Genomic DNA, 15,785 nt, shown 5'->3' with positions numbered 1-15,785 from the left:
CGTGGGGAGCCAGACCCTGCCTTCTCGGCCCACGCCCAATGGGAGGCGGAGAAACGGTAGGCGGGGGCGGGGCCAGCAGCTCCGGAGCTTTAGAGTCATTGACTAGCTGAGTCCGACCGGAGAGCATCTAGGCCCGCAGAGCCCGCGCTAAGTCTCCGCGGCGGCGCCCCTGGCTGAGCCACTAGTCGCCCCGGTCCTTAGCTACAGGGAGGAAGCAATACGGCAGTCTTCCTTTAGAAAGAGAAAAGTTTGACAGTGATTTGATTTCATGTGGGGATCGGATGTAAAGCCAGGCATGGGGATCCCGGCAGACTTTGCAGAGGGAAGTAGCTGCGGTCTTCCTGATGTGTTCTTGTCCACACACCAACACCGGTCGTCAGCTTACACACACAAACACTGGGCCAAGGGAGTTGCGGATTTTCTGACTCCTCGTGCACTCATCTGAAGGAGGTGCGGAGTGGATGCGTGAGCGCGCATGCGTGCGCGTGCCCGAGAGAGAGAGAGAGAGAGAGAGAGAGAGAGAGAGAGAGAATGTGTGTGTGTGTGTGTGTGTGTGTGTGTGTGCGCGCGCGCGCGTTTTCTCACGGTGTGATGTATATTTCAGTGAATGCCAGTAAAGTCCAGTGTTGGAGAGCTGTCTGTGCTAGCTAGCTCTGGAACAAACACGCCGCAAGCAACAGTAATCAATATGTAACTTTCCTCATCCTCAGAGAAATCCCCGCTGTCCCCAGGCACCCATGCAAGGAAAGTCACTTGATTATGAAAGTGTTTCAGAAGAAAAGCAGACGCGGGTGGAGAGAGAGGCAGTGTCTCGAAGGAGGGAACAAGGCTCTCTTAAGACATGTTTTGCAGCTCCCTGAAACCGAAATCTGGTTGAACAGTATTTAGAATTCTACCTTTTAACCATTTCCTGTCACAGCCCACATTCAAGGTAATCCAATATCCCTTAAGACCCATTAGCTTTGGTGTCTAGTTCAGCTCTGTTCATCTGACAAGTTCCAAATAGCAATTTGATAATTTTTTTTCAAATCAAATAACATTGATAATATTTATAAATCTCCAATGCATAGAAGCTGAACTTAGGCAAGAACTTATACCAGGAGGAGATCATATATTCAAAGATGCCTGTTTAAATATAATTTCTCCCTCTCCCCACCCCTCCCCTCTCTCTCTTCTCTCCCCTACCCCCACCCCTTCTAAATTTCTCATCTCCAGCTACTTTAGAATCTCAAAGCTTGCTTTTGCCTGAACTGCTTTCCCAAACATCCACAAGTCAGGACCAGTTTTGCTTCCGATTTAGCAGTTCTGGAAAAGAGTTAAGGGAGACAAAGGAAAACAATCGGTTGAAATAGAGAAGGTGAGTATTTTGATTGCTACGGTATTGATTGTAATTCATAAATACTGAAGTTAAGTTGCCATTTATGAATTGTGAATGACTAATACAAAAATATGTAACATGAATCATTCAGAATTTCAAAGGAAATCAAATCCAGAGCAATTACAAGAAAGCTCTGAATATTGTTTTGGAGACAATTGCTTAAACATTCAGATAAAGGAGCTATTAATTTCCCAGAGCCTCGAGGAGATAACCTATAGTCTGATTTTGCAGTCTGGTCTCATTCCAAACTTACCACTCCCTTGAGAGACCAACAGCTCAAAAATTCAAAGAGAAGACCTTTTTAGTCAGACCTTCAAATTCCAAAATGTTCCTTTCTTGTCTTTTCTAAATATGGTGTTTAGCATACATGTTTGTACTCAACAGAGGACTCAGCCTTGCTAAAATAAAAGCTGCTGTGCTAGGTTGTCTTTAACCACAAAGCCATGTATAGCCCTAGCTTTCTGTCTCTCTAGTTAGAAATATTGGTTCAACACATGGACTTTGGAAGTTGAGGCTTGTAGTCTTTATAACAAGAAGCTGCCTTGAGGAATAGTGATCACGCATTCACACGTTCATGTATCAATCTTTATGTTTTTATTTCTCTCTCACCCTGCCTCAGTTCTAAGGATAAACACCAGCACATTGCAAAGCCAAACAAGAGCTGTAGCTCTTAGATGTAGCTTCAGAAACATTGTGAATTACCTTCTAAAAACGGCCATTTTAAAGTCATTTTAATTGTATAGTAATGGGAAGTCTTTGACTTTCAGCACGATACAAAAACAAAACAATAAAACAATTCCAAGGAAGGCTGGGGTGTATTGATTACACTTAATTCAACACAGTGCTATGCAGTTGAAGAAAGATTGGAAACACAATGCCTAGGAAAGGACTTGATGACTTCCCCCTCCCCAGAGCAATTATGCCACACCGCCCCCTAGTGTTTGCTGAAAGAGCTGTGTGTATATGGGGAATGTTTTAGGGCATCTGCCAAGAATAATAATAAAAAAAAATACAGAAGTATCTTTTTTATATTATATCTTTTTTATAATTCATATGGCTGTAATATCGGACATGGCAGTTGATTGTTTAATACTGACATGAATACTAAGTAACTAATTTTATAACGATGATTTATACCATTTTTTTGAAACCAGGAGTGAAACCAGTTGTTTGGCTTATTTTCAATTAGTTGTGATAATCATATTTAACTAAAAAAAAAGTCGTTAAAGAATTTTAAAGTCTATCTTTTTCCTTCTCCCAAGTATATTTTGGGTTTGCATTGTATTTAACATTCTCTTATTCTCTATTTTAAAATTATTGAGCTCCATCTGAATAGAAAAGATGATGTAAATATGTTAGGCAGTTCAAAAGCATCACTGCTTTGTAGCATGGAAGGCTATGTCACACAGGACAGCCACCATGCTAAGGAGTTCAGAAGACTGTCAAGGCCTGCATATACTAAAGCAATGTCAGAGTTTTCAGGAAGAGCTGGGTTGGCAATAGTATTTGTAATTTCAAACCAGATTCATCTCTAACCCAACACCTCACCCTTCTCTGTGTATATTCACATATTTTGACCATCTCAAATCTAGTGTTCTTACTTAGGATCTATGTGGGGACACTCACTGAGAACATGTATTAACTTAACATTTGGTTAATTAATAAAAGAGGATGCGGGAGTTGAGTTTCAAGGTAAATTGATTGATGCATTGGAATTACTTCAAGTATTGCAGGTTAACTTTACAGACTAATCAGGAAGAGCAAATACTGCTATGTCAGTCTCATCATTGACTTCACAGTATTAAGGAAAAAAATCTTAAAATAGGACTTCATGGAATTTTATATAATTCATGTAATTTCAGCTCAGAGACACTCTTTAAGAATGCATAATTATGTGTTATAGATATAGTTTCAAGAGTTTATTCCTGAAGCCGGAATCACTCTTATATAAGTCTCCTGTAATTTATCCTTCTTTACTATGATCTTAAATTTTATAATACATAGCTCTGAAGGGATAGAAGTTGCCGTTTTCTGTACAACCATCACTTACATGATAAAAAAATCCGTTTTATATTTCTGTCTTTATAATTTCACTATCTGGTTTCATACATTAATTTTCGTATGAAACATTTCAAACCCAGTCTAATAGCATAAGGCTTAAGTAGTAGGAAACCAAAACCATATCAAATTTGAATTCTCAAAAGCATGAAGCCTTGTTTTTATATCTAGTGCCTCTCTTTTAAAGACATCTATGGCTTCCGTCTCATACTACTGTTGACTGTTTGCTGACTTTAATCAAAGCATTGTCTTTTAGCCAGTGATGAAACCACACTGCTCACAGATCATTCTCCATACTTGATGATGAATACAAATTAGTTGGGCTATGTAAATTAAATGTAAATCTTACGCTTCAGGAAAAATGTTTTATAATTTAAATGTTTTAAAGGAATTCTCTCATACACAATACATTTTAAGTGCATAAAATATATAAAATTTGTAATGCAAATCAAATATGAAACTTGTCTACTTTTTATTAAAATTTTGAAATGACAGTATGAAGAAAAATTCTGTATTTAAATTTTCTTCAGTATAATATTTTTGTTAGTGTTTGTTACAATGTAGCATAATCAGGGATAGTACAATGTTAACAATGGAGCTACAGGGTTAACTCAGCAAAGACATGCAAACTAAGTCTGTGAGAAATTCTTTCACAATTCACAGAATGAATAAAGTAAACTTAGAACCATTATCTGTACAATTTCAATAAAGTAAAATTCATAGGTCCGAAGAAAATATTGATAAATTAATAATCAGCGATCAACTGAAGTAACTCTAATGCATCTTAGGGGAAATGTTCTGAATTTTAGAGACTGATTTAAAAGTTTAAGATGAATTTCCTCTATTTAAAATTTGCAATTAAATGTTATTATCTATATTATAGTAGTGTGTGTGTCTGTGTGTGTGTTTGTGAGTGCATGTGTTTATGAGTGTGCATGTGTATAGAGGTGAATGTGGATATATTTATTTTAAGTTGGGAAAATATGCCATGTTTTTAAATGTATATTAATATATTAATCATTTGATATGGAGAAACCCCAAAATATTACTCTACACCAAATCTACTAATATATATTAAATAGGGGGATTAGGTTAAACTGTGTACATTAACATTTAACATAAAGTAACATTATCTTCATTTCAACAAATTCCCAATGCCATATTTCTGTCTTTTTTTTTTTTTTTGTCTTGTCAGTCAAAGGGAGTTACATTAATTCCATAATCTCAACACTCCTGCCCCGTAAGAAGTTACATAGTAGCTCCCCCTTGTGGTCAGTTTGATAGACATTCGGGTATTTGGAAAATTTACTGCATTAGGAAAATAAGATTTCTATAATATTTGTATGTTGCATTGTGAAATGCAGGCAGAGTTTATGAGTGAAATAGTTAATTTATAGATGTGCCTGTTAGATCATTAAATTGGTTGACACCGGGGAAAAAGATAATATTTTGATTTCACGCACTGTGCAGCAATCTCATTATTTTTTTTAGAGTTAAACATGTTAGGGCAGTGCTGACTGAAGCTGGGAAACCATCCCTTGGAGGGGACCCAGAATGTTCAATTCAGTAGGTGGCACTCTTCCCTCAGAGTCAGTTTTACAGTGGTGACCTGAAAAGATGTTTCAAAACGCTGTGTCACAGGAGGTCCCGCCTTTCAGGTGAGGCTGACACCAGATGCTTATAATCAGTAATGGTTCTAACCGTTCACACATCTCTAGCCATTATTCTAAGATAGTTAACCTGCTTGTTATATAGCTATCAAACTGAGATCAATGAGAAGAATATACTAGAAGTAGCTGAGCTCTCAGGAAAACAAATAAGTGTTCTGCAAATCCTCTGCATTTTAATTATCGTTATAATCGTTAACCTTCCCAAGTTTCTGTGACAAGGTCTTACTTGGGTAATTATGGCCTCCTTATGTAAATTTCTCTTTCAGGGAGCGATGCGTATTATTTCCTCTCATCTTTGAAAAGGCTAGAAACATTTCAGTTACAAACCGAGTGCTGTCAGACAGCTTTTGTCTGCTCCTCTGGACACAGCATACCTTAGCTTTACACAAAGCACCTCTATAGAGGCTTCTCCCTGTCCATAGTCAGGAAAATACTCTCTGAGTTTTTCTAAGTGATACTTTTGAAATCATGTTAAATTTTAAAAAAAATCAATGAAATGAAACATTAAAATTCACTGAGGTGAAATCGATTTTTTTATTTTTTTATTTTATTTTTTTAATTTTTTTGAGCTTCTGAACTCAGATACTTGAAGATTGTCCTACCTTTATGAATCAGAAAAGCTGATAATATATAGGGAAAGGCCATGACCCATCCGCAAATTACCCATACTGATAGAAATGGGATGACCTCCAATTTCAATTAAGCACTGAAGATTTTAAGTCCAATTCTGATATTAAATAATGGGTGAGATAGGTTTATTTGTCATCCAGATGCTGCTTAGAAGCTTAGTGTGTGACAACTGTAATTTAAGTATTAATCAAAACACATTTGTACGTTCGAATGTAAACTTATTGAAGAAAGTTGTATTGGCCATTCTTCTCAAAACAATACAAATTAAATTTAGAAATATATCGACTCTAGTTAGATGAGCCCTGGATGATCTATTTTCCCTTTCCTGGAGGTGCGGTAATTAGAGAAGTCCATGAAAATCAAAGAGTTTACATTTATTACACAGCTTGAACATTTGTGTAAAACTTGGGAGGGAGAAGAAATCAATCACAGGAGAGGAAGAGAGGTAGGAGCCTAGGTGGAAAAGGGGACCAGGGTAGGGAGGGGAAGAGCGGAACATGATCTGGTATTGGGTGGGGGAAAAGGACTGAAGCCCTGAGGGCCAGCAGAAAGAATGGAAACAGGCAACTTTAGGAGGCAGGAGGCAGGGGTCCCTCTAGAATGTACCAGGGACCTAGGGAATGAGAGACTGTGGACTCAAAGGGAGGGACCCTAGATTAAATGCCCTACAGTGCAAAGTGGGAACTTGTAGAGTCCAACTCAGGGCATAAAGTGAGGGATGGGGTCGCCATCCCACAGTCAAATACTCTGACCCATGATTGTTCCTGTCTGAAAGAACTCCAGGGACAAAAATGGAGAAGAGCCCGAGGAAAAGAAGGTCCAGTGTCAGGCCCAAAGTGGGATCCAGCTCAAGGGGAGGCCCCAAAGTCTGACACTATTACTTAGGCTATGGAGCGCTCAAAAAAAAAAAAAAAAAAAAAAAGAGGCCTAGCGTGACTGCCCTCCAAAAGACCCACAAAGCAGCCGAAAGAGTCAGATGCAGATACGTGCACCCAACCAATGATACACCAGCTGAGACTGCCCCGGCTGGGTTCAATCAGAGAAGACATACTTAACCCTCAAGAGACTGGAGGCCCCCAGGGAGTTAGTTGGGAGGTCTGATGGGGAAAGGAATGAGGAGGTATGAGATATGGAACAGTCTGAGGGTCGACCAGAAGGGGGATAACATTTGGAGTGTAAAATAAAAAAGATTAAATAACATTAATAGTAGTAATTTAAAAAGAAATAAATTAAAACATAACAAAAAAGGATATCAATAAGAGCAGTGATAATTAAATGCGTTTGTGACAATGACCTATTCAGGAAGCCACAAACTGCTTCAGAACCCCTTCCTAATAAATTTGGTAGAGATCTATAATTTAGAATATACAAATATTTTCACAAACACTGTAAGAATCACATTGGGAATTATCTAAAACTATTTTTAAACCACCGTGTTGGGTTTTACCTGTAATTCTGTCACTCAAATGGATAGCTGAGGCAGGAGACTACCATGGCTTCTAGGCCAGTGTTGGCTAAGCAGTGAGGCCCAGGCTATTGTGTGTCCCTTTTATCTGAAACTAAATGTTGAAAGGTAGGGTAGAAACTCCAGATTAGGATTAAATATATTCAACAACAGAAGTTTACTTTGTGTTTCAACATTTGAACAAATGTAGATCAACACTAAGATATGTAACTAGATTCTTAACTCACGGGTTCATCCAAGAACCTACGGAGTAATTAAAATTCCACATATACATTTTGTGGGGTTTTGCATATAAAAACATTACTACAGCGTGCTTAACCATTAAATTATTCATGAGATTGATCATAAAAAAAATCAGTGGATGGAAGTCATTTTAACACATGGACTCCATATTGTGAAGCACTTTGACTTTTTTGAAATGTAATTCACCCCAGTTGAATTAAGGTAAGAAGGAAATTAGCTAGAGAGATAGCACAGATGTTAAGAGCACTTGCTTTCCTTCCAGAGGACTTGGGTTCATATCTCAAAACCCACATGCTGGCTCAGAATGGAGTCTATAACTCCAGTTCCAGGAGTCCAAAGTCCTTTTCTTGCCTCCTGTAGGAATGCATTTACACATGTGATGCACAAACATACTCACAGACAGAACACCAATACACATAAAATATAATTAACTTCTTTTAATTTAAGAATAGAATGGCCTTGTCAGGCATTAATGGGAAGAGAGGCCCTTGGTTCTGGGAAGACTCTATGCCCCAGTGTAGGGAATGCCAGGGCGGAGTGGCAGGAGTGCGTGACTAGGTGGGGGAGCACCCTCAAGGAAAGGGGATAACATTTGAAATGTAAATAAATAAAATATGCAATTTTTTTTAAAAAAAAGGAAACCAAACACTTCACTTTAAACCAATCTATACGTAAAGAATAGGTTGTGTAACATCAATGGACAGCCAAGTCCTTCCTCCTATTTCCAACTGAATATGTAACAATACACTTATCCCCTCTTTTCTCATCTCACATCTTGCAACAAAAAAAAAAAAAGAAAAAAAAGAAAAGAAAAGAAAACTGGCCATTACTATGACGAAAATATCAGTGACATGCTAAAACTACTAAAGGTGATTCACATTTATAAATATACAGAGCTTAAAATGAGGCATATTTGTAAAGTCTTAAATCCCTACAAAAAACTTCCCTGGGAATATGAGGGAAAGCAGGTATTATATGAAATTATTAAAAAAAAATAGAAAAGGGGCTGATATTTGGGGAATAGGGTGGGTAGCATGTCTCTTCAGACATGTTATCTTATTCTTGTTGCTATGCTTTCCTACGATACTTCTGGAAGTATAAGCCAAAATAAACTTACCTACAAGTTGTCTTGGTCATGGTAGTCATGGTTATTAATTTCAGACAAAAGAAAAGTCATTCATATCAAACTTAGTACCTGGCAAAGAACTATTTCTGCAAAGAAAAATGACCGGGTTACTGTTACTCCTCTTTCTTTCTTTCTTTCTTCCTTCCTTCCTTTCTCTCTCTCTCTCTCTCTCTCTCTCTCTCTCTCTCTCTCTCTCTCTCTCTCTCTCTCTCTCTCTCTTTCTTTCTTTCTTTCTTGTTTTGGAATCCAGAATGGTTTGAACCTTAATAGGAACCTCAATGAGAGTAATGCTATGAACAATGTAGAATATGGAGGCCCAGCTCAAAAGGTTTCATTAACAACTGAGATAGAGGCCACTTGTCTGATATTTTGGGAAAGAACCTGGCTGCTTTATATCCTTCCTGAAAACTTTTTCCAAGGCTAAATTGAAAATTAACAATTTTTTCTCTGTCTTTGTGGAAGACATTTCAACACAGCATTAGATCAAGTCGGTATCATTTATTACTGATAATATTTATACAGATCATTAATGAAAAATATAAATGAGACAAAAAAAGAAAGAAAATCAAACAAACAGTATAGAGAGCAGTAAGAACCTAAATGCTGAATTCAGGGTATGTACAAAAAGAGACGTAATTTTTAAGCAGGTTGTCGCAGTGAAGGAGGAGCCTTTCACCTTGTACTGGAACAAATAGAAGAGTTCACTCTGTGGGGTGGCGGGAGAAGAGCATTTCCAGCATCAATTTCTGTGAGAAAACCCTAGCCAAAACAAGTTTCAAGAGGAAAGGGTTTATTTGTTAGAGACTTTTGTGTCACAGTTCATCACAAAGGAGGACCAAGTCAGAATTCTGCTGCTTTCTGGACTACTCCTGCATGGCTTGCTCAGCTTGGATGGTGTTTGTTGTTTTTCCCTATTAATTTATTTGTATTCATGTTACAGCCTGAGTGCAGTTCCCATTCCTGCTCTCCTCCCAGTTCCACACTCACACCCCTCCCCCCATTGCTTCCTCTCTTTTTCAGAAAGGGGAAGCTCCTTCCACCTATACCAACCTGCCCTGGCACATCAAGCTTCAACAGGACTAGGTGCATCCCCTCACACTGAGGTCAGTCAAAGCAGCACAGCTAAGGGAGAGGGAATTCTTTATTTCACTGAAGTTTCTTGGATCTCTGAAATTATAGAGTTCCACAAGTAACTGATTGCTTTTTCCTACTTTTTCTTGCTTCCAACAATTAGATGGAGAGTAAATAAACCATCACCTCGAGTAGAATAATAGCATGCTTGGTATAAGCCTATGAATAATGCTTTTCTAAACATAGTGTCGGGAAGGCAAGTAATGAGAAATAAATGAATTAATTAATTTATGGGTAAATAAAACAAATGATTTATTTGTTGTATGTCTATGATTTAGTATGTTGTAGCTTAACATGCCCAAGAAGTTATAAACTTCCCTTCTTTATTTCTGTAGGTACAATAACTTGGTGTGTTTGCTTGGTATGTTATGTCTAATACCTCATGAGTTACCTATGATCATAAATTACATTAAGACAAAATAATGTTTTTCCTGTTAAAGAGTGGTAGTCCAAAAATTGTTGCAGGCATCCTCACATATGTCAAAGGTGTTCAGTTGGGTTTAGCATGTCTTGTAGCATGTGTTTGGAGGTTCTTTTCTAAATTTCATGACTACACTAACCCTGGAGAGTTGACTTGGTTTTCACAATTGACATGATTTCTTTCCTGTTGAGCAGGTCTCAAATACAATTAGAGAACTGTAGGTCACTGCGAAGGTATTGCACCTCCATTGAACCTTTAGGATTATGATGGCATACTGGTCACTGTAGTTCATAGGAATCCTAGCTGGGTAGAAATGTTGGTCACTTCTCTCATTTGGAAGCTTGCATTGTGCCTTCTATGGAAAGTACTCCTCAAAAAGGATGTATTCATCTCATTTCCAAGTCAGCAGCCTATGGGCCCTGTGTCTAAATATTTGGTGTTTTCAGCAATAGGCATTTACCTTTCTTGTCCCATGTATAACCAAGAACAGGATCGATAGCTAATAGTGTTTTGAGAGTCTCTTAGACAACCCAAAACAATAATGCCAAAGAGAGCTTCTCATGACTAGTGTTGGAGTATTTTTGAAATGGCCTTTGGCTCTTGGAGGAGCATTGTCAATCCAGAGGTCACTGGCATTCATGATAGGACCTACTTTTTCTAATGATCTTGGGATAGCATATAGGTGAGCTGTTCACAGTGATAGTGATTTCATAGGCTTTTCTCTAATATTAAAGGCATGTTGGCTAACTTCACAAAAAAACACGTTTTCACTTCTCAGAAATGCTAACAAAATACCACTTTTCCCCCATCCACATTTGTGGACATCTGATAAAAGGGAAAAATTCAAAAATTCTAAACAATTATTTGTAGCTACACCATTAAAAATACAGGTACTGTGTGCATCTAAGAATTAAAAAGATATTTCCATAAAAGTTACAATTTAAAAGATACAGTAATTTATATATTAAGTACTTGTTTGTTTATTTTGTCTTCCCAACTGAGGACTGAACCCAGGCTGCAGGAAAGATCAGGCGAGTATGCCACTACTGAGCTTTCTCTTCAATCCAACTTACTTGCAAGGCTAATCAATGATTGTCCCAATGATCATTAAAACATGAGCATTTTAAATGTTTGGAAATGTGCTCTCTGTGTCAATATTTTTCCTGATGCACTCATTGTTTTATATATTTGAAACTGTCTTGTTTCTGATATACATGGTTAATTGTAAACACTTCATATTTTTCTTCTGTTTTGTTTTGTTTTTTTAGTTGTTTCCTTCTTAGTGTGTGACAACAGAAACAAAATTATAACGAGCAAAGGCACACTCTCAAAATATCACATGACACTTTACACAAACATCTGTCAGATATAAGGTTAGAATTCTTACTTCTTGGAGAAAACACACACCAATTAGCAGCACTGTTCTCCTGCCAATTGCATGATTTTGGCAGGAGAAATTGACGTGCCTTTTTATTATGGGCAGAGCATTTCTATGTGTTCTGCACCAGGTTTCTCTGATGATATTAAAGGTAAATTCTGTGCATTATTTTGATAGTTACTCAATACATATACAGCTGACATTCATATTTGTCTGACTACATAATTGATACATGACCCAAATTAGTCTAGTTAGCAAACATTCTACTTCTTGAAGACCAGGAACACCTGGGGATTTGTTGGGCATTTTGTAGAGATATTTTTTACAAATCATATTTAATTAAAAACTTGAAGCTAAAATATTTTTTGGATATTGCTATGCTGTTATACATCACAAAATTATTTACTTATTCAATTTCTGATTATTTAGGATGCAGAATAAATGTTAATTTATAGTAGCCTTATAATTTGAATATATTGATATAAACCATTAATATTATATTTTCAAAATGTGTATCACTCAAAGTTTACTCTTTTTTTTTGACAATGTGTCAATATGTGGCCTTTGCTGGTGCTCTGTATGTAGAGCAGATTGCTCTTAAACACAAAAATGATCTGTCTGTCTTTTATTACTAAAAGATGAGATTAAAGATGTATGCAGCACACCTGACACTAAGCGGTGCTTTTCATTAGAAGGAACAGTCAACAAAAACACATTAAATTATGCTACATTTTCTCCATAGTGAGACACCCATCATGTCATTTTGTACCAGAACAGTGTTCTTTTGAGTTGATATGAAGGATTTAAACTATGAAAATAGGCATATTGTCACATGTAACAGGCTCCTTTACTTGTATATATTATACCACACACACACAAACACACACACACACACACACACATACACACACACATAAATGATAATGCCTTACTTTTAAATATTTAAATTTAAAAACTTAAAACATATTTATACATATGAAGAAGTACTCTCATGAAATATAAATGGAAGAAATTAAGTGGCTATGTCAAAAATGAATATTTATTACTAAATATTCAACTAAATGTTAGGGAAATAATATTCTGCAGAATGACATTTGTAACAATAAAGGAAAAACACAGAAATATTTAAGAGAAAACTGTAGATGAAAATTGATGGCAATGGCTAAGAAATATACTTCTTAAAATGCTACTCTTTTAGGGTTTCTATTGTTGTGACAAAACACCATGATTCAAAATCAAACTGGGAGGAAAGGATTTATTCAGCTCATACTTCTGCAACATATTCTGTCATTGAAGGAAGTCAGCACAGGAATTCACGCAGGGCAAGAACCTGGAGGCTGAAGCAGAGGCCATGGAGGATGCTGCTTACTGCTTTGCTCAGTGTGGGTTTCTCAGCCTGCTTTCTTTGTTGTTCTTCAACAATTCTTTTACAGTCCATTTATTCTGTAACATTTTCTGTTGTTTAAACCACTGAATAAGTTAGCTAAAAGTATACAAACAGCATCTATGCATTTAACTGAATCTCCACATTTTACCACAACCAAATTTTAAAAAACAACACTATTTTGATTTCACTGAAGTCTGAAATAGTCTTTCATAAGTACACTTCCCAGTGAGCAGTCTGTTTTCTTATAGAACTCAGGACCACCAGCCTAGGGATAGCACCACACACAGTGGGCTGGGTCCTTTCCCATTGATCATTATTTGAGAAAAATGCCTTGCAGCTGGATCTCATGGAGACATTTCCTCAAATGAAGTTCCTTTCTCTCTGGTGACCCTAGCTTGTGTTAAGTTGACACAAAATCAGCCAGTACAGCTACAAAGGACAGTTATAGTTTGGTGCGAAACGCCTGTATTCCACAATCTCATATGTTTGAAAACTTGTACCCGGTTGATGGAATTGGTTAGAAGTTATGGAAAGAAATAGACATTGGGACCTCACTGAAAGTGGATCTCCAGGAAGTACTTCTTGAAGATATAGTGTCCTCAAGGGTTCCAATAGTTTCCAGTGGGGATGTAGCAAATGTCATACCTTCTTATCGCCATATACTGGGGCAACTTCAGTCACCATGTCTTTGTTGACTTGATGGGTTGCAACAACTCAATTGGTGAACCCCCATTAAACTTCTCCTCCTACAAGATGTTTGTTGCTGCTTTGTTAGGTATAAAACATTAATTGTTTTATATTAATTGTTTTATACAAGGACATAGCTAGATGAAATAACAAAATTTAAATGCATTCAATGATTAAACAAAAATTGGAAACATTTGATAATATGCTTTTAACATGTTTTATTGTTTCAACTTTCGTTATGAAGCTAATTCCATTTATTACTGAAGAGTTAGTTCCACCAATTTAAGCCCAGTGCTTTATATACATAAGGGATACGTATAAATGACTTGATGCTACTGTTTAAGATGTGCTCTGCCATTTAATCCACCATGTTTCTTATTGTAAAAGGAAGACTGAAGATAATGTTATTTTTTTATTCACTAGCTTTATCTTAGTATTAAAACAAATCTATGGGATATTAAATTAGTATGCAAAAGCATTTGCTATTGAAATGTTTTACTTACACTTCATTGGTTTCAGTCAGTATAATCACAATATTGACATATTCTATTGTACAGACATTCTATTATAAATTTGATGCATAAGTTTGTCATGATCCAATGAATGATCTATTTGGAGCATTAAGGAAAACGGTGTCCACCATAAAGTGCCACACATAGGAAGCAACAGGCGCTGAATATGTGTTGCCAATTTTCTTGTTTATTTTTTTCTTAAATAAATGCTTTATTCATTCTCTTGGACATACCATATGTCAGATTAATCAGATTAACACAGGTTACAGTTGAATAATGACTGAGATAAGGCTAAAATCTGTTAGTTATGGATAAAAATAATTCTAAAGTATGTTGCACTGAATTGACAAAAACTATTGCCTCTCCTCTTAGTAGCATTGGCATTTGATTGTCAAGTTATTGCACAATATCTGGTTTAGAGTCTTTCCCTTTCCACTGAAATCGGGAACATCACATAACTGTGTAAAATTCAAGAAATACTCCAACATGTTTCTGTTTTCATGTCCATTTTGGAGTAAACTTTTGTTTTGTAACCTTAGAGAATAAGAGATTATTGGTGGCTAAGCTTAACATTCCTGCAATTAAATATTAAACTCTGATAATATGCAATAAGTACAATGGAACTCAATAGTGACCTCCATATGCTGTAGAATCTATATGCATTTGAAAATGAGATTTAAAGAAAATGAGTTATTCCATTTATCTGCCTATAATCTATCATCTATCTATCTATCTATCTATCTATCTATCTATCTATCTATCTATCTATCTATCATCCATCTTGTTTGTTTGCTTTTCTGAGAAGGTTGTCTCTGTGGAGCTCTGGTTGTCCTGGAAACCACTCTGTAGACCAGACTGACCTCACACTCAGAGATCGTCCTGCCTCTGCCTCCCAAATAGTGGGGTTGAAGGCATGGGCCGCTACTTCCTGGTGAAAATGTAAGTTTTAAAAAGTCATGCTTTGAAGTTATTATTATTTTTTCAAAACAGGATTTTATTATTATTAGTTTATTTTTTTTTTCAAAACAGGGTTTCTCTGTATAGCTCTGGCCGTCCTCGGACTTGCTCTGTAGATCAAACTGGTCTTAGAACACAGGGATCTGCCTGTCCTCACTTCCTGGGTGCTAGGATTAAAGGCTTATGCCACTATACCCAGCTACTAATTCTAATCATAAGCCCAAGATGTTTCCTGATGAATTGGGTTGAGATTGCATTTTTCTGATTGATTTTTTATTGATTTTGTAAGTATAAAATTATTCTTTAAATTCAACTGTAAGAAATACAGTAAAGCAATATTCTTCCTAATAGACTTAATTTTAGTGAATTTTAATCATTATTTTACATGTCAGATGCTTTTAAGTTTAATGACAAATAAATAACTAATAAAAATATGACTTATGATGATTTCCCTGCTTCTAAACACATCAGAGCCATTTCATATAATATTCAGGTATCATTTTAGAGAGACAATAGACAATGTCCCCAATATTATTCCTTTTTTTTTTCAGACAAGGGTTTGCAATCAGCAGAATATATGATGAGGTGTAATCAAAGATTAGAACTTTTTAATTAAATGGGGCCTTTTGTGACTACTCATTTGACATTAATTACTGTTTTAGTTGGATTCCTTTTGATTTGTAAAGGGCCCTGAGTACCACAAAAATTATATTGCAGCATAGAAATTGTTGATAATTAAAAC

General features: G+C 36.4%; 1 long non-coding RNA gene across 1 annotated transcript in view; it reads left to right on the top strand.

Moving 5' to 3' along the window:
• The first annotated feature begins 97 nt into the window (after nucleotides 1-97).
• Nucleotides 98-15,785, top strand: part of LOC148001078 (uncharacterized) — a 29,365-nt gene continuing 13,677 nt past the window's right edge. The window contains exons 1-2 of the long non-coding RNA XR_015638362.1: nucleotides 98-450; nucleotides 1,216-1,357. This is a non-coding gene — a long non-coding RNA (uncharacterized LOC148001078). The remainder of the gene's footprint in view (nucleotides 451-1,215; nucleotides 1,358-15,785) is intronic.

This window comes from Rattus norvegicus, chromosome 15, assembly GCF_021556685.1.
Source record: "Rattus norvegicus strain SHRSP/BbbUtx chromosome 15, alternate assembly SHRSP_T2T, whole genome shotgun sequence".
Classification (NCBI taxonomy): domain Eukaryota; kingdom Metazoa; phylum Chordata; class Mammalia; order Rodentia; family Muridae; genus Rattus; species Rattus norvegicus.
This window is presented reverse-complemented; position numbering and strand designations above follow the sequence as displayed.